At 35.1% G+C, this 21,808-nt stretch overlaps 1 long non-coding RNA gene across 1 annotated transcript in view; it reads left to right on the plus strand.

Annotated features, from left to right (window-relative positions):
• Positions 1-1,387: 1,387 nt before the first annotated feature.
• The window catches only part of LOC116419925, a 43,050-nt gene continuing 22,629 nt past the window's right edge, over positions 1,388-21,808 (plus strand). The window contains exon 1 of the long non-coding RNA XR_004230250.1: positions 1,388-1,577. This is a non-coding gene — a long non-coding RNA (uncharacterized LOC116419925). The remainder of the gene's footprint in view (positions 1,578-21,808) is intronic.

The raw sequence follows: 21,808 nt of genomic DNA on the forward strand, positions 1-21,808 counted from the left end.
GGGTGAAAGGAGGCTCTTAGGTAGCAAGCGGGCTCTCTCAGCTCGTCCTCCTCCTCTATCCCGCTCCTCCTGCCCCAGGGGGATTCAAGGGTGGGGATGAGGAGCCACGGCTCGGGTGGGGCAGGGGAGATCCCAGGCGTCGTGCTGCACCGGACCGAGTCCCTGCGTTTGCCAGACAACTGTTGCTGCTTTGCTGAGAGGCTGCTTGGCCGCTGGTGGAAGGGGAGGAAAGGCTGGCTTTCCTGTTCCCTGCTTGGGAAGGGACGGGAGTGCAGGATAAGAGAAAGCACAGCTTTGGAGAGAAGAGGATCAGAAGTCGCCCCCTGCCCCCCGACCCTTTCCCTTCTCAAGGAATAGCAAAGTTAATGCAGTTGGCTTTTTGGTCTTCTCGTGGGTACATTTCTCGGAGAACATTTCATTTGAGATCAGACTTCTTCCCGCTCCCTCCACTTCTGTGAAGGACGATGTAAAGTGGGGGGAGCGAGAGGGGAGAGGACAAATGTGAACCCTAAGAGGGAGTCCCCCCTTGACCCCCAAAAACCCAAGCCATAGTGCCAACATCAGGCCTGCCTGCGTCCAGGCAGCTTAAACCAAGTCGTGCAATCTTGACGCTGGCGGTGTCCCCGGTTCTTACCAGCCCCAGATCGCCCCGTTCCGGAGGACGAGGGCAGGAGCTGGCTGGCTTCTGAGCCCGGGTGGGCTTCCCCAGATGGTACATTTTCCCAACCTTCCAGCGTTAAATACACACAAACACGCGCAAAGCAGTGGTGCAAAACAGGCAGCCCTAGGGAGCTGCCCAGGGCGCAGAGAGAGGAGGAAGCGGGGAGCTCGAGTTGTGTGCGCGCGTGTTGCGTGTTGTGTGTCTGTGTGTGTACGGGGGGGGGGGGATGGTTTGCAGCCCCTTCCCCTTAAACACTGGAACACAGGTGTCTTTTCTCTGAGCCTTCCGCTTCCTTGCCTCTCCCCATCTCCTGCCCTATTTTGGTCGGTAAAGCGCTGCTGCATTCACTCTGGCTGCTCTTGCAGTCGTGGGGCCCCAGCCTTTTCTCCTCCATCAGCCCCTCCCTGAAGCCCTAGATACATTGATTACTCAAGACCCCGCTACTATTTGTGCTCCTCCTCCCACTTCCCAGGATACCCCACAGCTCTGGGAAGAAACAAGGGCAGATTGGAAAGTTTGCTTACAGATGGACACGGTCCATCGAGGTTCTATTTCCCTTTCTACCAAATCCCTGAGGACTTTTCTAAGTATGACTCCGGAGCCCACTCCCCCCTAGGAAACTAAGGCCCATTTTCAATTGGTGGGAAAGCCTTCCGGATCCCCCCCCCAACTTTTTAATGTTTCCTGGCCAGTCGAGGCCAAGATCTGATCTGTTGTTCTCAGCAGGGTCTTGGAGGCCAGCCTCCTCTCCAGCTTTTCCTGCTTTCTCTTGGAGATCCTCCAGTGACCTAGCCTGTTTCTTTTTCCCTCACAGATCTGGATTATTCTTTTGCTGTGTTGCCTCATGGAGTCTCAAGGAAGCAAGAATGGGGGATACAGAAGATTTGGGGACAGTATAACATGACAGGATACCAAGGTTAGTGCAAAGTCATCTAAGAACACACACTCTGACAGCAACACTTAGGCAGGGGGCAGCCAGGGTTCATAAACCATGTCTGCCCTCACACCTCCTGTATTTGGTCCTGCTACAGGGGGATTGGGACACTAGGACAATTAGGACGATTAAGGAGGTTTCGAGAGATGATTTTGGAAAGGAAGCACCCTTCACAATATGTAAAGGGAAGTTAGGCTATCAGAGAATGCCTTAAAAATCTTGTTCTTGACATGAAAATAAATAGAGAAAATTCCTTTAAGGAGGATTCCTCCTAATGATACCAAAAGGTCCTAGGGTACAAATCACAATGAAAAAAATAGGCAAAAAAAGTCTATGTAGTATGAAAGGTTCCAAAGGTTTTATGGTCCTTTGGGACTTGCAGCTAGATCAGGAAATCGGTCAAGAAGCTCTGGACAGAAGGAAGCTGAGATGATTCTTCTCTTTCAGAGATCAGCAAGGACTGACTGCTCTATTTGGTCTAAATTGGTACTCAGATAAATCAGATCCAGAGGGAAGGTCTTCACCAACAGGGCTTGAGTATTAGGGAAAATTTGTAGGGGTTTTTTTTTCAGGGCTGGTGGGGTCACAGAAGGAAGGCTGAATTAAAATCTCATTTAATAAGAAAACCTGTAGCAGAAAAAAAAAGCTTCCTTTCTTGTTGTTTAAGTTGCAGACCATGTCAAGCTTCCTATTTGGGAATCTTCTTCTGAATTTGGCACAGAATCTTTGATCCCTAGGGCTTTTACATTTGTAACTAAGAGAAATTCAACTTGGGCTCCTAATATCAGGGTGCCTTATGTGCAAAAGATAGGAACAGTAGGAAAGAGATGAGGAAAATGCAAAATTTAGAATCAAGTAGTCAATAAGGCCTCCATGCCATTATGCAATAGGACTATTTAATATATTTATTCAATTACTTTGTCTTGAGGCTTTAAGACTTCTCGCATTTTGAGATGTGAACATTCAAATAATAGATGGACTAAAATCACCCATGCTTTTCCAACCTCAGATGCTTGTGCTTGGGGGCCAATGAATCTCTGATATAACCAATATCTCTCTAGCTTTCTTCCTCCCTCCTTTTTTTCTTTCCTTCCCTCTTTCTCTTACTTTCATTCTATCCTCTTTTTCCCTTTCTTTATTTCTCCCTCCATTAATTCCTCCACTTTTTATTTCTTTAATCCTCTATTCTTCCTTCCTTCCTTTCTTTCCTTCTCTCTCCCTTTCTTCCTGTCATTTAAATACTACAGGAGTTAGGGATTACAGAATCCTACCTTTTTGTTAACTAAGTTTTTGTTCATTCCAAGTTGTTAATACTTTGTTATTGGTTCTATTTCACACACACACACAAATACACACTTATTCAATCCTTCTTATGAGGAAATCTTGTACTGATTAAAAAGCAAGCAATTCTTCCATCTTTCCCAAATGGTATTCCCCCCCAATCTTTTTTAAAAAGTCATGGCTTTTTGAAAGCCTGTATCTGCCAAAGAACCCACCAGCACTGCAAATATTGCTAAGTCATGGTAGCAGAGTTTTGTCTAAAATGACTTGCAGTTTGGTTGCTGGATTCCAAGGAAAGGCTTAAAGAAACTAATTTGTGTTCCCAGTTAGTATCTTCTAGGGCTTCAGTCACAGGTGAAGTAAAAGAGAAAGTTAGATCATCTGAACCTTCAGCAAACCCTCTATATTGGCCCTTGTTCTATGAAGGAGCCACCATCAAGAGCATGTTTGTGTGCCTCATGTCGTGTGAGCTCATGTAAACACACACACATGCTACAAATATAGTTTGCTGTGTCATACAAACAAGAGTCTTATTTTTTGTTGTGTTCTGCTTTTTTGTATTTTCAGACCTTGCTTAACAGAAAGCAACCCCATTAAGGGCCCAAACCCCTATCTCTTAGGCCATTTTTGCTCAGTATTTCCTCTCCTCCATGACTGGGATGTAGGCATTTGTGATCATTTAGGCCAGTCAGCATCAGTCTGAGTCATGTATTATCAAAAACTGAGAGAAATTGCTAAGGAACTTTCCAATCCTAGGCCAAAATCTGCCTGACTCCTTGAATGCTTGAGACTCCATACTTGGCCTCGTCACTAGTCAACTGAGGAAGTATAGTGTGGATTTTCCATTTATTTTTCTGTGAAATTGAACAACTCACCTTTCCTCTCTGAGTCTCAGTTTACTCACCTAATAAAATGAAGCAGTTGGATGAGATGAACCTCTAAGATCCCTTCCAGTTCTAAATTTGTGATTGTCTGAATTGATTCAAGAATATGATTTCATCTGTGAAATGTATAAAGAACTCACAGGGGCAGAGCCTTGATTTCTGTATTAAATCTAGTGTTCTATGCATATTTACTTAATCTTTATATTTAATTCCTCAATATATGAAAGTAGAGTCATACAACATTTTCCATCAGAACTAGGATGACACATAGATAAACTATTCTGGTAGTCAGCTACATGGAATTTCTCCCTTTTCTCCTTGGCTTCCACAATATGCAAGCAGTTTTTGAAGTTTCTTAGAACATAATTTCAATTCTGTACTTTCAAAGAAGGGACAGGACAAACTCTGAAGGGCTTCCCAACTCTAGGTCTGTGATCTTATGCTTTACCTACCTAAAAGTATTAGATGTCTATTAGTCATGGGAGCAGTAAAAACAATGATCTGTAATTAGAAGTGCTAGGCTAATTCTGTCACTTGCTTAGCATGTGATCCTAGATGGATGCTGAGTTAGTATGCCTCAGTTCTCTACTAAGTAAAATGAATGGGTCTAAGGTAAGCTTTAGCTCTCTGATTCTGTATTTGAGGCTTGGACTGCTCTCACAGCATCATGATTTTTGCTGTCTGCTTGAATTTACAACTGCCATTTCATTTTTAAATCTAGCCCTTTCAATGGTCCTCTTTCCAAGAGCAGACACTGAGGTACAAAGGTAACTCTCAGGATTGTTAAAATAAACATTGAACAGCAAATCAGATATGACGAGACAAAGTACAACATAGACTAAGGAAAGGCTGTGACTGAGTCCAATCGGTCATTTGATTTGGAAACTCTGGAAGGGAGTTCTTACTTTTAGAATCTGGTTGCTTGACAAAGGGTTTTTTAATGAAGTGAGGATGTTCCTAGGGAAGTGAGACCCAGATATTGTTCTTCTTCTTGAGCCAGACAGAGAGATGTCTTGAGGTCTAGAACCTTCAGTAATAATTGATTTCCCATTTTCCTTCTTCCCTTCATTGCTATCCCTGATGCCACTAATAACTGAGAAATCAGAACTGGTTAGGACTCGATCTGGGCTTTGTATTGAGGGCAAAGGGAGCATCACTTTGGAGAATAAGGAAGAAACTTAGTTTCCTGGCAGAATTAGATCAACCAATGGCCCTTATTTAGAAGAATGAGTAGCATTCGGGTTGACAAACTTTCCTCACCTTCCAGCCTGGTGAGATTTCTGTTAGATTAAGGTTTAGTAAGGATCATTGTGAAGCAATTTATCAAAGGTGAAAAAAAAGAAGAATTTTATATGTACAATTGTTGGAGTTTTTTGTCTTTGTAGAATATAGAAGAAGCCGTCAATAAATTCATCCTTTGTCTTCTTACCCCTGATAGGTCTTGCCTTCACTAGGTCTCTCTATGTTGTCCAAAGTTCCCAAAGTGGGAATCTCCCACTCTAGTACATGAACCCATGCTGTCCCTGGTGTTCACAAATCACAAGGCTGTAGCAGGAGACAATTTCTATATGAAGGCCATTTTTGTTGAGGAAAGACAGTAGGACATAGATTCTAGATCCCTTGTAAAGCCCTGACTGGGACAGCACAGTCCAGTCAGGTTTGGGGACTATCAACAGATAATGAAGTGGTATTGTATGTTCTGAGATTGATAAAAGTAAGATCCTACCAGACCCCCCTTTGCCCTTTCACCCCTACCTAGCAAACCATTCTTTACTTTCTCCTAGCCCTCCTCCCCTGCTCCTTAAGTAAGCATACCCAATTACAATCCTTACAGTCAGGAACAACAAATATCTTCCTTCCTTCCTCTCTCTTTTTTCTTCCCCTCTCTTTCCTTCTTTCTTTTCTTTCTCTTTCTTTTGTTTTTCTTTCTTTCTTTCTTTCTTTTTCTTCATTTCTTTCTTTTAATTTTTAATAGTATTTTATTTTTCCAAAAACACATAAAGGTAGTTTTCACCATTCTTTTTTTAAAAAAGCTTTTTATTTTCAAAATATCTGCATAGATAGTTTTCAACATTCACTCTTGGAAAACCTTATGTTTCAATTTTTTTCTTCCTCCCTTCTCACCCCCTCCCTTAGATAGTAAGTAATCCAATACATCTTAAACACACTATTCATTTTTGTAAGACTTTGTGTTCCAAATTTTTCTCCCTCCCTTCTTTGCCTCCTCCCCAAGGCAGCAATCGATCTGAAATTAGTTAAATATGTGCAATTCTTAATGGAGATCTTTCTATAGACACACATACTTACAATGCATAAAAGCATCCTAGAAAGAAAACTGGAAGGGATCTCAGAGTCAAGAGTCAGAGACAGACAGACAGAGACAGAAAATATAGTAGAGTGATCTCAGCAGAAGACCTAGGTATTTGACTCTGTCCAAATTTTATAGCTTTAAGCAACACGCTGAAGTTTCAGAGAGGGTACCAACTTGTTTTGAGAGACCAAATTTCTTCATCTCTTTAGTCATGAAGTAACAAGCTTAATTATCTATCTATCTATCTATAATCTCTACTCATATGACATTTCTATGTATCTCTATCTATCTATCATAAGTACATATAATATTCTTAGCTGAGATTTCTACTGCCTCATTTATATCTATGTATAACTATTTCTGATGTCTTATATTCATATAGCAGAGATAGGAACTTGTTATACCCATGCACCCATCCCCTTAGGTATAATAATAGCCAAAAGGACAGATAAAAACAGAGACACAGAGAGAGACCTCTTCTGCCTCTTTCCTTTTCTCCTCCCCTAAATTGTCACCACCTCCCAATCTCTTACGTACACCGGGAGTGACCTAGTCTGCCTCACTAATACATTTTGCCACAAATCCACACATGGAAATCATATTCAAGATAAGTCCAAGGTAGATGGTGCCCTGAGCACTCAGGGCCTTGCAGAAACATTACTTGAATTAATTTCTCACATTTGGGTTCAGAGAAAAGAATAGGTAGAGGCTGGCTTTCTGGGAAATAAGATACATGTCACTATGGGCTGTAGCTTCAAAGCCCACTCAGACCCAGAAGAACACTGCTACTTTCCCAGTTGAGTCTTAGGGTACTTCAAGAACTGAGGATAAAACATTTATCTAAATGGTTGAGATACTCAAGTAAGGAGTAATGTGTTCCCTCAAACTTTTCCATTGTATTGGAAAGAACAGTGGCTCTGAACATGGGTTAAAAATTCCCTTTTTACCATCTACCATCTACCTCAGGCAAGTCATGTAGGCTGTTTCCTCATTTGTAAAATGAGATGGATGGGCTATATGATGTCAGAGATTCTTCCCAGCTCAAACCCCTTTCATTTGGAGATTTTCCCATTGTGTGAAATTCCCAGTCTAATCAGAGAAAGACAGAAAAAGACCAGAGTGACCAAGAGAGACAGAGAGGAGAGAGAGAGAGGACAGATTTTCTTGCATGTAGTTGGGAATAAAGAGGAGGTTTTCTCTTGAGAATCCACCCAACTCTATTCAGATCATTCCCTTTTCTTCACCCATACCCATAATATGCCTTGTCAGGAAGATTGTAAAAAGGATTCCTATACCAATCTGATATTTAAAACTTGGAGTAAGGGAATAAGGCTGGGAGGCTGTCCCAACTACAATCACCTAAGATTGATTCCCTGAATTAACAGACTTCCTGAAAGGTTTGTTCACTTGTATATCTTCATCCCTTTGAACCATAGGGTCACGACTGACCCTACTGGTAAAAAAAAATCATCAGATTTAGAGAAAACTGCTTTTTGACCATCAATTTCAAATCAAAGGTCCTGAGTTTAGTCCCTATCTTTGCTTCTTAATGCCCACAAGACCTTTAGCAAGTCATTCATTTCTCCTTTCCTCAATTCCCTGATTTGTAAAAATAAAAAGGTTGATCTAAATGATCCCTAAGATACCTTTCCAGAGCACCTTATGCTCTGAATACAGCCTAGTAGAAAAGCTTCTGAAACTAGCTTTGCTCCTTTTTTTATTCTTTCCTCTATTTTCCAAAATGTGCCTATCCATTTTTTTTTTTTAATTCAGAGACTTCTCTAATCCCATCTTCATTATTTTTGCAATGGCTGCTTCCTTTGCTCACATATTCATTAGGGAGAAAAAGATAACTCATTCAGGACATTTTCCTGTCATTTTCTTGCTCTCCCATGGCAACATTCTTTGCTTTCTCATCCTACCTCATGCCTTAAAATTTTAAAGCTGAGACTCTTTGGCCAAAGAAAAATAGGATCAACCATGGAAATTTTTATTTTGTTGTTGTTGTTTTTGCTTTCTTCAAAGTTGCCTTCTTTGTTCCTTCTATATATATTTTTTTCTCTATTCCCCTGCAGTTCATTCCTAATTCCTTTTCTTCCCCAGATCTCTTAATTCTTTCTTACCCTGTTCAAATATCCTTCCTATTTTAAAATTTCTCTTTCTTCTACCAATTGCCTCCAAGGATGTCTCCATTTTATGCTCTTTGTGGAGAAGTTCTTAGGAGGAAACTCACAAAGTTGAATCTCCTGTGTCCCACATCCGTCATCACTTAGCTCCAGAGAAAAAGTTTGAAGATGATTTCAGTGCCCCTTGGTCCCATATAATATATGGGAAATATCCCTTTTCATTAATTGAGAAGGGGAGTAGTTGCTGTTAGAATACAGAGACCTTCTCTGAACAGTCTCTTACTTACTAAGCTACTGGCTCTACCTTGTCATCCAGAGACATTGCCTTCTTTTTAGTCTTCAATATGAGGTTGATCTGGTCCTCTGAAGGGTGCTATTGAGGAGATCTGGTCTATACCTCAGAATAGGCATCAGGAAGAGTAAAAGTAGAATAAGAGAAACCCAAAATGTGGGGAGACTTCCACAAACTCTCAGATCTTGTTATAAATTTTTTATTGTCTCAGGAAGGATTATATTCATGCTTGGAATTGTAGAAAAAATGACATCACGAGGTAAAACCCTTATCAGTCTTTGAGACTTTCTGGTGAGGGGCAGTTCTGTAAATTGCAATCTCCTTTCCTGAATCCTTACCCTTGAAATTCTCAGCTACCAGATGGTTTTCATTAGATGTTTTGGGGAATCACTATTTGTAATTCCTCAGTATTAGTTCATTTTTAGGGCCAAGAGTTGAGATATGACCAAAAATATATCAACTAAGAAATGAATTTATCAGTTGAGTGATCAATTTTTTTTTAACTGTGAGGGTTTTTTTTTTAAATTTTCTTTTTAAGGGATTTCCCTATAATGTGTTTAGTGAGAGCCCTAAAGAGAAGGAAAAACTTTTAAAAAAAAAAAACAAGAGGAAGTGAATATTCTTTAAAAAAAAAATAGTAGGTCCTATAATTTCAAACAAATAAAAGACAATAAGCTAATAATGACCATAAAAATTACTTTTTTTTTCTCTTCTTCAGGTTTGTATTAGTTAAACCAAGCAGATGAAATTAACAAAAGAGAGACCCTTTATTAAAAGGGTAGATCTGTTCAGCCCTTTTACCTTAAAAAAAAAAATAACTTGCTAGTTTCACTTAAAAAAATTTAATGAAAAAAGAAAAAAAAATTATAGCCAGCTTTGCTCTTCTGTTAGCATTTTTTTTTTTGGCTTTTAAAAAATATAGACCTACAATGGAACAGAAAAAATGGATTTAAATAAGAAAAGAAAATTTTATTTATAAATATTTGCAGCATTTAAAATGTTGTTCACTCTTATTTAAAAGACAAGTATCTCTTTAAAACTATTTATTTAGGCTATAATATAAATAGGCATTTATATTGAGAAGGAAACCCACATTCTTTTTTTGCTTATATGGTAGGATAATTTTTGAAAATAGTGATATTTTAATTTTAAAATTCTAAGAGAAGGAAAAATTCTTTTAAAATAAATCAGGATGCTATGTTACTAATTTGAAATTCCATTGTTTAAAAGAGCTAACTGGAGATTTAAAAATACCATATTTCACTTAACCAGCAGGTATTTATTAAATATCTATTATATTCAAAACATTGTGGTAGATCTTAGGAACATAAAAGCAAAAAATGAAAATCTGTTCTTAAAGAGCTTTATAAGATTGTGTTTGACAGGACCAACTTGTAGGACACTGCAAATAGGATCTGCTAGTGAATATTTGCATTTATATATCTCAAAAAGCTGGTCATACCCTATGTCATATTATGATCAGGATAAACTAGCTTAAAACTGGGGTTCCTTGCTTTTTTTATGTCCTGGACTCTATTTAGCAGTCAGTCTGCTGAAGCTTTTGGAACCCTTATCAGAATCATGTTTTTAAACACATAAAAATAAAGTAAATAAGATTCCAAAAGAAACCAGTTTGCTGAAAAACAGTTATTTAAATATTGAAAAACAAGTTAATGAACCCCAGGTAAAGGCCCCTGGACTAAAATATTAGTTTCCCCCCAATCACATAGGAAGCATCATTTTTAATAAGTAAATACTATAATGCTTTAAAATGTACATCTCTGAAAGCTGTAATATTTGATTAGACTTTATCATTATCCTTTACTTTAAAAATAAGACCTTATGTATGCAAAAAACTGCTTTTCTTCTTAGAAAAATGATTTTCAATGAAAAAAGGGGTTTTTTCAGTCATGGAGTTTTTACCAAGAAAATTTTACAAATTAAATTTTTTTTCCTTAAAAAAATTAACTGAAATAATTGGCACATATAAAATAGACCCCATCAGAATTGACTTATCATTATGTGATTGTTTCTTCCAATATCTACATATAGACTTATAGAAACACATATACAGACCACACCTTTTTAAAAATGTAATCTCAGTAGTATTTTTTATTCCTAGTATATAATGCATATTTGTGGGAATGAGATAACAGATCATTGTGAGTCATAAAACATATAGAAATGTGAGCTTTAAAAAAAATTATTAACTGCTTTGATTTTTGGTAAAAAAAAAAAATTTAAAAAAAAATTCTGCTTCATTGTAAGGGCAGGAAAGCTATCTCATAAGTCAATTTACAGCCCTGATTTGAAGCAACCTGATACATAATTTTAAAATGTCTAGGAGTAGTCATTATCTTTTGTATTTGAAGGGGACCAAAATGACATCATTATAGATAAAATAGTAAAATAATGATATTGTAACATAGCAAAAATAATAAAATAGTTGAATAATGAAATAATGAAACAGTAAAAGGTCTAAAATAGTAAAATAATGAAATTGTAATGTAGTAAAAATAATAAAATAGTTGAATAATGAAATAATAAACAGCAAAAGGTCTAAAATAGTAAAATAATGAAATTGTAATGTAGTAAAAATAATAAAATAGTTGAATGATGAAATAGTAAAAGGTCTAAAATAGTAAAATAATGAAATTGTAACATAGTAAAAATAATAAAATAGTTGAATAATGAAATAATGAAACAGTAAAAGGTCTAGAAACTTTCCAGTGAAGGATAGGAATTGAAATAAGCAAAGAGCAAAAAAATTAAAAATTAAAAGCTCCCTTAAATGTGATCAACATAATCAGACTTAAATCTCCCCAACAGCAAAATTCCATATGGTATTTCTCATGAGGGACCCAGTAACAGATAAACAAAGCCATTTTCAGTCAGATTCATTCAGTTAGGGAAACATTTATTAAGATCTGTCATATACAGATATTTGTAAAGCATTTTGCAAACCTCAAGACTTTGTATAAATGCTAACTGTAGCTATTATTACAAAGTACTGAATTTATGATAAAAGTTATATTTCAAGTCAGAAAAAAAATGGAGTTAATTCCTCAGATCATCTAGATACTTTAAATTTATTGAGTCATTAACTGTCTGGTTCCCCATTTCAAAAAAAAAAATGGCAGGGTTTGGAAATGGTCAGAATCTCCCCATAAAAATAGGCTAGTCTTTTATTTCTTGTATTAAGGTCTTTTCAAGATATATATGTATATATGTGTAGATAAACACATGTTTATTTATATATCTATCTATTTAACTGGTCTCCAATACATGAATCTCCTTGGCTTTTCTTGCTGGTTTGGGGGCAATGAGGTACATAGGTGATGGAGGGTTTCTCTCACATGGCAATCCCTGTTCTTGAAGGGGCTAAGGGTGATGTGAATGACTTCATCACAATAATTTTCTTAAAAGCTGATCTCCATTTCTTGAGTATAGGAAAGACGTGTCCAGAGTACGTCTCTCAAAAGACAAAAGAGAAATGTGTTAACAGCTAAGAAGTGATTTAGGAGGGAGGAAGAGGAAAAAGAGAGACGTACAGAGCTGATTTCATCAAGGGTTTACAATGATTTTCCTTAGTGATGTCATCAGAAACCTGAAATTAAACACATCATCAGTTGACGCCTTTTAATGCAATCTATGACTCTTGTGTTTACTTAATATATATAAATATATATATATACATATATATGTATGTGTGTATACACATATAAATAAATATATATGGCTTGTATGAATTTATGCTTTTATATACACATAAATAGATATTAGGTAAAACACATATAGTAAATATCCACATAAATACAAATATATATATATCATCCCCATAGAAACAGATAATTACTTTGAAAACCATTAGTCTCAAAGGATTTTCATTTATTAAAAATCAATCTCAAGGTTGACAGGCAACCAGTTTATTCAGAAGTATGAATTCTGTCCCCCTTCAAATTTTTTTAAATTTTATTTCCCTCACTACCATCCTTTAAAAAAAAATAGAAGTGGGATCTAGATACTAAAATATATAGAACAACAAGTAAATAAATTAATTTTGCTCCTTCTTTCTGGTCCCTTATGATCTACACTTCAAAATGACGTGGCCTCAAGTCTCCATGGAAAAATCCCAAGCCCCTTTTCTCTCTTTTTGATCATTTTAATGGATACAAACAGATGGGAAAGTCTGAAAAATCCAAATTCCCAATACTTCAGTAACCAACCTCTAAGTCTCCAGTATTAGGTCTGGGAAAATTCCATCTGTAGTAAGGCAGAATAACTACCCAGGGTTGCTTTAAGTCTGGAAAATGCAAAATAGCAATTCTTTGATTCCTAAAACCTGTGATTAGAGGGAAAACACTGATTTCTGGTCTGTTTTCTGAGGTGCTTAGAACTCCTTAGAAGGAAGACAATAGATAGGATTGTTGTTCCTTTTACTAATAATCAATATTTACTGAGAGTTTTTGTTATCAAAGGGGACCACCATTGAATACAGAAAGGAAAAAAAGTACATATTTATGTATATATATTTCTATATATACACACATTTATATATATATATATATATATGTATGTATGTGTATATATATATATATATATATATATATATATATGCAGAGTCATCAAAGGGATTAAAGACAGAAGCAAATAACAAAAATAATGATAAGCTTAGATCCAGAGGAGAGTGAATTAGGAGTAATATTTACCATAGGCTTAAAAGCACAGAATAGAGACATTTTAATTTTTACTTAAAGGTCAGTCCAAAATTTCTTTATAACTACAGATTCTCATTATAACTTTATATATTCTGATATGTACATAAATATCAAATGTACATATACATGCATACAGGATTAAGGGGGAGAAAGGATAGGGGAATTGTGTAGAATGCAAGCATTTAGTTTACCATAATGTTTGAGGAAATTTCAAAGACTAATTTTTATTCCAAAAATTTGTTTTTTAAAAATTAATATGATTAGTGGTAGGGTAAAAGGGCCCTGTGTCATATTGCTAGATTATGACTTCCTGGCATCATTAAAAAATTACATTTTGAATTCTTAGTAATTTTTTGGTAACTGATATAATTTCTAAAGAAATAATCTTTTAAAAAATGATTTAGTAAAATAAAATCATTGGTTACAGAGGAGCAAAGCTTTCCCCCCCAAAAAAATCACTGAGAAAAAGTTTTATAATCAATTCATGATAATAATCAAATTAGATTCATAGAATGCAAAGAGGACATTTTTTGAGAAAAATTTTAGCAATATATACATATCTACTTGACTTAGGGAAATTCTTTTAAAAAATTAGTGGGATGCCAGTCTTTACATATGATCACCAAAAAACAGAAGGGGAAAAAAAATCCTTTTTCTCCTGCATTTTTGCTTTGATTTTTGTCTCTCCTATATTTTTTTACCCTTCCCATCCTTGATCATATTGATATGAAAATATTTGTCAAAAGTCTTGTTGGCAATTATTGGGATGCTACAGGTTCTTCTTCTAATTTACTAGTAAACAGGAGGATTTCTTTAGCTAGATGATCTCCCTCATGCTCCTGAAGTGCCCCACTCATCCTAAATTTGCATGGAAAACATCTTTCATTGTGAAGATTATTAGCTATTTGTGATTTTTCCTTTGTGTGTATAGGGACTGCTTTATTTATTTATTTGTTTTGCCATATTACTAGAAAAATAAATGAAAAAGCTCCTTTCAGACTCTCCTCTCAAAAAGAGCTGTCATTTTTATTTTTCAAGCAAATCAGAAGTCTAATTTATAGAATCTAACTTGATTCATGTTTTCTTGCTTAACTCTTAACATCAGGTATATTTTTGCTCTGGATATCTTGTTGTTTATGTATTAAAACCCCATTTTATTACAGCTTATTAAATGGTTTGTCATATCATATTTCTTTCTTCTTGCTCCCAAACCTAAAAATACCTTATAGTAGAAACATTCTCACTGTGAATCTGTAACAGAGGCATTAATTAACATTTCCATTTGATATTAGAATCATAAAAATACCTTTTGTACTTAGGGATAAGGTTGAGAAACCTATATAGCAATACAGGAGAGGAAAAATGATTTTAAAATCTCTCTGTAATGGTGGGCATTCTATAAATCATACTTGTATTTTTTGTGCTTTCAGTGAGGAATCCAAAGGAGAGATTATATAAAAAGAATGATAATAACAATAATAAATAATAACAAAAAATAAATAGTGCATTATGCTTTATATTATACTTGTCATCTTATGTGATAAGTTTTTATCTTTGTAATTAGGTATTTATATATCTATGCCTTATATATAAGCTGCATATACACACATAAATTATATATATGTAGATACACATACATACATACTCAAATCAATTTTGAAAGAAATTAATTTCAAACTATGATTTTTTAAAAAATCAGTAAATTTGAGACAATTAGGTTATTAACAGTTAAGATTTTACTATTTGATTTTTTTTTTTACTGAATGCAACCACTTTTCCCCAAAATCAGTTTGCGTATGTAGACCCAAATATATTGGGCTAAGAAGATATAACCTTCTTTAATCTCTCCTTCTTTCTTCTTCATATTCATACACAAGCACATGTTTATGTAGCTTTATCTCAGACCATGAATTAAAACTATTATTCTCAGAGGATTGTTTATGTTTATGTGTTTGATATTAAAGGGGGCCAATATATAAGGGAATGAAACAGATTGCCTCATAAGGTAATGGCTACTCCATTATTATTATAGGTCTTCAAGTGAAGACTAGATAGTCTTCACAGAGGAATTTATAGTAAGATTCTGATTAGGGAATTTAGATTCTGATATCTCTCTTAAATCTGAGGTTCTGTGATGCTGGGATCTGAAATGAGAATTATTTTAGAAGATTTCTGAATAATTCCTTGTAATGGTAGACCTTGATGTGATTAAGTTGAGATAGAAGGCTACTGTTCTAAAAAGAAGGGTGCCATCTTTCCTTGTGGATTATTTTTAGTCAGAGGTCTGTTTGTGTTTACATGTCTGATATTAAAGGAGGCAATATATAAGGGAATGAAACAGATTTATAAGGTAATGATATCTCCATTATTATAGGTCTTCAAGGGAGACTAGATGGTCTTCATTGGGGAATTTATAGTGAGATTCTGGTCAGGGCCATTTGGATTCTGATATCTCTCCTAATTCTGAGATTCTGTGATATTTGGGATCTGAAATTAATATTATTTTAGAAGATTTCTGAATAGTTCCTTGTAATGACAGATCTTGATATGATTGAGTTGAGATGGAAGGCTACTGTTCGAAAGAGAAGGGTGCCATCTTTCCTTATGAATTTTGATCATTAGCTCCAGTTGTTTGGATTTTGCTTTCTTTTAAGGCACCACTAAAAGTGCCTCATCACTGCAACAGGTAACCCCAAGTTCTTGAAATCTGTTCCAATAGAGCCCAAGTGTCAGTGGGTCCTCCAAAACCTACAGGTCTTGCTTTTGGGTCTTGTTAAAAAAAAAAAAACAGTTGGTTGTCATTTCAGGCCTAAATTAGAAGGCATTAGGAAAGCTAATCACCAGATACTTTGCTACCCAATGGTTAATTTTGGTTGGTTTCAGTAGTTTCTGTGAACTTCCACCAAGGTTTCTTTTTCTATTGATGGAAGGAGTATATACACTGAAAAAAACCCCACAGGTCCTTAAAATAATGATGTTGAGAAGCAGCCTTTTTTGCTCAATTTTAATAGGAATTTATTTTGAAGTTAAGGAACCTTTGGTTAATTTTTCCCCTTTAGTAGTAAATATTTTTCCTCTCTAGATTTTCCTGAATATCTCTTGGCCTTAGGAAGTGCAGTAACCAAATGATCCTTCCATCAGCCTAAAACTTTTTTTCAGAGTGTTTTCCCCTGATCAACTTGGAGTTGATCAATCTATTCCCTCTTAATCCCAGCTATGCAAATCATTCTCAACATTATATAGGTCCACTTGATTTTTTTTGTATTGTCAAATGAAACCATGGCATTAGCAGCAGTATTAGGGGAACAATTGTCAAAATAATAGAGTGCTCAGCATCACTAAATATTTGGGAACCCCTATGTTACAGAAACTCTTGATTAGATGAACTTGGATGTCCATTCTAACTTGATTTTTTTTCATTCATGTATGAGATTCTGATGTAGTAATTGTGACATAAGTTAGACCTCAGCTCTAGAAGAATGATTGAACCAATGGGTAGTCTGGAACTTGTTATTCTTAAAGATTTGAGTTTATATCCTTGGATGGAAAGGTTAAATAGATTCCATATAGAAAGTCACTCATTCATTCATCTTTTAATAAGTGTTCACTATTGGCAAATTGGCAAACTCCTTGTCTTCCTGGAGTTTATAAGTTATAGGGAAGATAAGAGGTGTAAATGTGATCATTTGTGCCAGAGGACCAGTGACGAATAATGTTATCCATTTTCTGACAGAGAGGAATGATGGACTTAATGTGCAAAATCAGACACACATTTTTGGACCTAATGTAGAAATTTGTTTTGCTTGACCATGCATATTTGTTATAAGTTTTTCTCCCCCCACCCCCAGTGATGAGTAAGAGAAAAATACTTGTTAATCAAAAAATATATAAAATTTTGATTGAAAAAAGAGAATGTAATAAGTATAAATGAGAGATATAGAAAAAGTGCTATGAAAATTTCAAAAAGAAAGAGAACACTTCTAACTGAAGGGATCAGGGAAAGAACTAGGGGTATTTAGATTGGGGTTGGAGAAAGACTAAGTTATCTTGAAGACAAGAGAACTGTCTGTCATGTAGAAGAGAGAAACTCATTCTCTGTGACCCAAGAGGATAAAACTAAGTTGTTGTGGAGAGGTAACTTTGGGCTCAATGTGAGGGAAAATTGCCTAACAATGAGAGCTAAGACAAAATGAAATAGACCTTTCGATAGATAGTAAATCCCCTCTCTCTCTAGAAGTCTTTAAGTGAAGGTTGTATGACTGTGTTATGAGTAATATAGTAGATTTTTGGTGGGTATGGATTGTAATGGAAGATAATAAAATACCTTCCAACTGTGATATTCTATGATGCTGTTAGCCATTAGATGGATTATTTTAATAGAAAAAGTGAAGATGTAATTCTTGGTTTAGAAAGTGAGGTGAGCAAAAGGCACAATGATAGGAATGAGTAGAATGTGTTTGGAGAATGGTTCAAGTAGAACATTTGTATGTGAAGAGGAATTGTATGAAATAACCTTAACCATCTCACTTTTCATTGGAGACATCTGACTTGTCTCTAATTTCATTTTCTATCCTAATGAGCTTGCCATGTCTGTACTTGATATGTCAAGATGGTGGCTTCCAAAGGATATCGTAGCTGGGAGAAATGAGCACTCTAGGTATTTGAAAAAAATAGCTTATCCTATAGCTTCAGAGCCCTTTCATCCAATAACATCCACTTGATTTTGTCACCTTTACAAACAGATGAACTCAAGGTTTTACTTGGGCAACAATGAATAGCAGAATTTAAAATCTCAGAATTTTAGGATTGGAAGAAACCTTATAAATCTGCTCTAAACCCATAATTTTGTAGACAAGAGAACTGTGGCCAATAGAGTTTAAAGAGACTTGTCCAGATTCACATAGTAAACATCAGAGAAAGTCTTCCTGACCCCAAGATAGTATCTACTATCCACTACACCATGATGTCTCTTATGTCATGAATAGAAACAGAAAAATAAAGGGAAAAAGATTGGGGAAAGGGTAAGCAGAAAACAGAAAGTGAGTGATTTGAGAAATCTTGAGTTTAGTTAGTACGTTGCATTAGAATAGGCATCTAATAAATGTTTGTTGTATTGGGTTGGATTATATTGCATTAAGTTAGGTTAAATGTTGTATAAAACCTTTGAGAATAAACCAGAGTTGAATAGATTAGAATCTGCTGTTGCTCCCATTTAAAAACAAATTCTACTGTTCCCCCCTCTTTCCCAAAAATAATCTGAACTTCTTTTTGTCTCTTAAAAATTTGTCCCTTAAAAAAATTGCCTTTAGTATTTATATCAGTCATTTTTAGATATACTTTACCCTTCTTGACAAGACTGCTTTAACAAAGAAAAGCAATTAAATAAAACCAACCTCTTATCTGACTGTGTGTGTGTATAACATTCTACATCCTTACCACCTCACTTTCCAATAAAAGGAGAGAGAGAAATTTTCTTGTTTCCTTTGGGGCCAAGATTGGCCATTATAATCATACAATATTTAGCTTCATTTTAGTATTCTTTTCATTTTCACAATTTGCAATTATATATATTGTTCTCTTGATTCTACTGACTTGCTTGAATCAGTACATAAAAGCCTTCCCATGCTTCTCTGATTCCCTCACATTACTCATGTCTTACAATATCATGTCATTCATGTACCCTAATCTGTTCAGCCATTCCTCAGATGTGGTTGCTACTTATTTGGTTTCTAGTTCATTGCTTCCACAAAGGATGCTAATCTGAATATTTTAGAATATAAACAATTTTAAATTGTTTACATTTATATAATTTATGGTATTCTGCCTCATTATATTATAATATAACCTATATTATATATAATTTACATAATTTATATTTTTATATATTTTACAAAATATATCTATATTTCTGATTTTAACCTTCTTAGAATATATGACCAGAAACTATATCTCTGCTTCAAAGGATAGTTTAGTGATATTCCTCACATAATTCCAAATTTTTTCCCAAAATGTCTACATAAACTTGCAATTTCACCAATAATGCATTAATGTCAGGCCCTGTTGCTTTCACATAAAGAGTTATGTCTTAATTGCACATGTTTAATCTATATTAGATTGATTGCTCTTTAGGGGAGGGGGAAGGCAAGAAGGGAAGAAGAAAAATTTGGAATACGAGGTTTTGCAAAGATGAATGTTGAAAACCATCTTTGCATGTATTTGGGGAAGAAGCCTTAAAGAGAATTATGTCTTCCCATACCCCAGCAACTATTTTGCTGATATGTAACTTTGATCAAATGGGTGGGAAGTATGAATGGCTCACTGTAAAGCCACCACCACAACAGAAAGAGAAACAGAAAATATACTATTGCTAGTGAAATCAGTCTAATATAATAAGGATGACATGTTACCATCTTTCCAAAGTTGGTTGATCTTTCCAAGGAGGTACAGGGACTAAGACCAATTAACCATCCTTAATTACAAATCACACAATTTCAGGGTTGGAAGGGAACTCCTCAATGACCATTTAGCACATTTAGCATCCCCTTTATAACATTATCCTCCAATAAGTGGTCACCCAACTTTGGCTTAAGACTTCTAGTGAGGAGAATCCTGTTCATTCTAGAGATTGCCTATTCAACTCCGAGATAGCTTTAATTCTTAAGAAGATGTTTTTAACATCATACCTCAATTTACCTCTTTATCATTTCCATCCATTGTTCCATGTTCTTCCCTATTATGGGAGTGGAGATGGAAATTGATCATTGTGCTAACAATCAAATTTCTTGCATTTATATGGTTCTATTTACAATATGATTTAAATGTTATTCACTTAGTCCTTGCAACAAACTAATGAGACAGGCAGAATAGTATTATTTCTCCTTTTACAGATGAAAAAAACTGAGGTTCTACTGAATATTTTGCTTTTTGAACTGATTTTTTTTTTCTTGTCCCATATAGACAGTACCTTTTGGAAATGTTATTCCCACCCTTGATCAACCTCCCTATTTCTTCTGCAGGGGTGGATGCCCCTCTTTGATGAGGGAAGAAATTTTCAGACTTTGGGGAAACAGATCTGTCAGGGGGGAAAAATCCTTTGCCAATGTGATTTTATTTTTCTTACTTTTATCATTTGAGGGGGGGGGAGAGAGATAAAACAAAACAAAATGAAAACCATAAGACAAGGATTATTTCTGTATTAATTGTTTAGTTCCCCAGCCCCTTGCAATGTTAGGTTGTGATGGGGTTTTGAATTTGTTTTTTAAATTTTTTTGTCTTTAGAAAAATAAATCAAGTGATTATGTTCATTTAAACAATCACTACAGTTCTCATAGAAAACCTGAGGCAGAATACCACTGACTGAACTCCCCCCAGAAGACATGCATTTTGTTGACTGTATTCAAGAAAAATCCTAAAAATGATGGATTGTAAAAACATTGTCAACAAAGCCTAAATGTGATTTTAAAATAATTATTGCTTATAATTATAATGCCATGGATAAATCATTTAAAAAAAAACAGAAATTGAGGTCTTAAAAAATGATCAGAATTTTTGTTTGAAGAATACCTATGAATTTGTATTCTCATTATCTTAAATAAAGCTTTCCCCTCTCCCAGCCCCAAGTCTCTTACTTCTATTTAGGTTTGAGTTCCAGAGGGGGAGGGAGGGAATATATAGACAGAGAGAGAGAGAGAGAGAGAGAGAGAGAGAGAGAGAGAGAGAGAGAGAGAGAGAGAGAGAAATACGTGAAGCCAAAATTCTAAGGCTTAGATTTTTTTCCAATGGAAAATTGATGAGAATATGCCATCAAACTGTGTCACTTAAAAAAAAAAAGCTTTCAAGCCCACCCTACTGCAAAAGTAGCAATACCTCTGTGCTCTGTAAGGCCCTTTTTTATTTACCAAAACCTTTTTAATGCAGATCTAGACACCCAAGTTTTTGTGATATTATAGACTTGATTTAGCTGACTGAGAAAAATAAGAAAGAATTCTTTTAACTTGGGCCTTTTGTTTTTAACCTATAATTTTTGCAGGATAACTACTTGTAAAAAAATAATGTTGTTAATAATAACAATAGCTAAATAAGTAATAGTTAAAATTGTTATTACATTAACAATTATGAATGATATCCTTCTCATTTTTTATCTTATTTTATTTCCTAGCAACCCTGTATTTCCTAAGTTGAAATATGTGCTATGCTCAAAAGTAACAAATCTGAATTGATTTTTAAAAATCTTTAATTTTGACTTTTGATTAAACTGAATAGAATTCCTCTATTTCTTCATGGATCAAGTTAATGAGTATTTGCTTTATTTTCTTTTAAAGATAAATATTTTTGAAGGCCTACAGGTTGTTCAAAAATATTTGAATTTTGAATGGCTCCAATAAATAATGTTCAATGGAATTCTCCTTTGGTTGAGATATCTTTTGTCTTTTGGAGAGAGAGTGTGAAAAAGACTTTTTTTAAATGAAGGGCCCAATTTATTTAAAAAGTGACATTTCTTGACTTTGTGCTTTTCTGATCAAGTTCAACAATAGGCTGTTGTCACTAATGTTTAATGGATCTAAAAATTTTGCATGAGGAAAAAGTAAAAAACAAAAACAA

The sequence above is a fragment of the Sarcophilus harrisii genome, chromosome 6 (assembly GCF_902635505.1).
Source record: "Sarcophilus harrisii chromosome 6, mSarHar1.11, whole genome shotgun sequence".
Taxonomy (NCBI): Eukaryota; Metazoa; Chordata; class Mammalia; order Dasyuromorphia; family Dasyuridae; genus Sarcophilus; species Sarcophilus harrisii.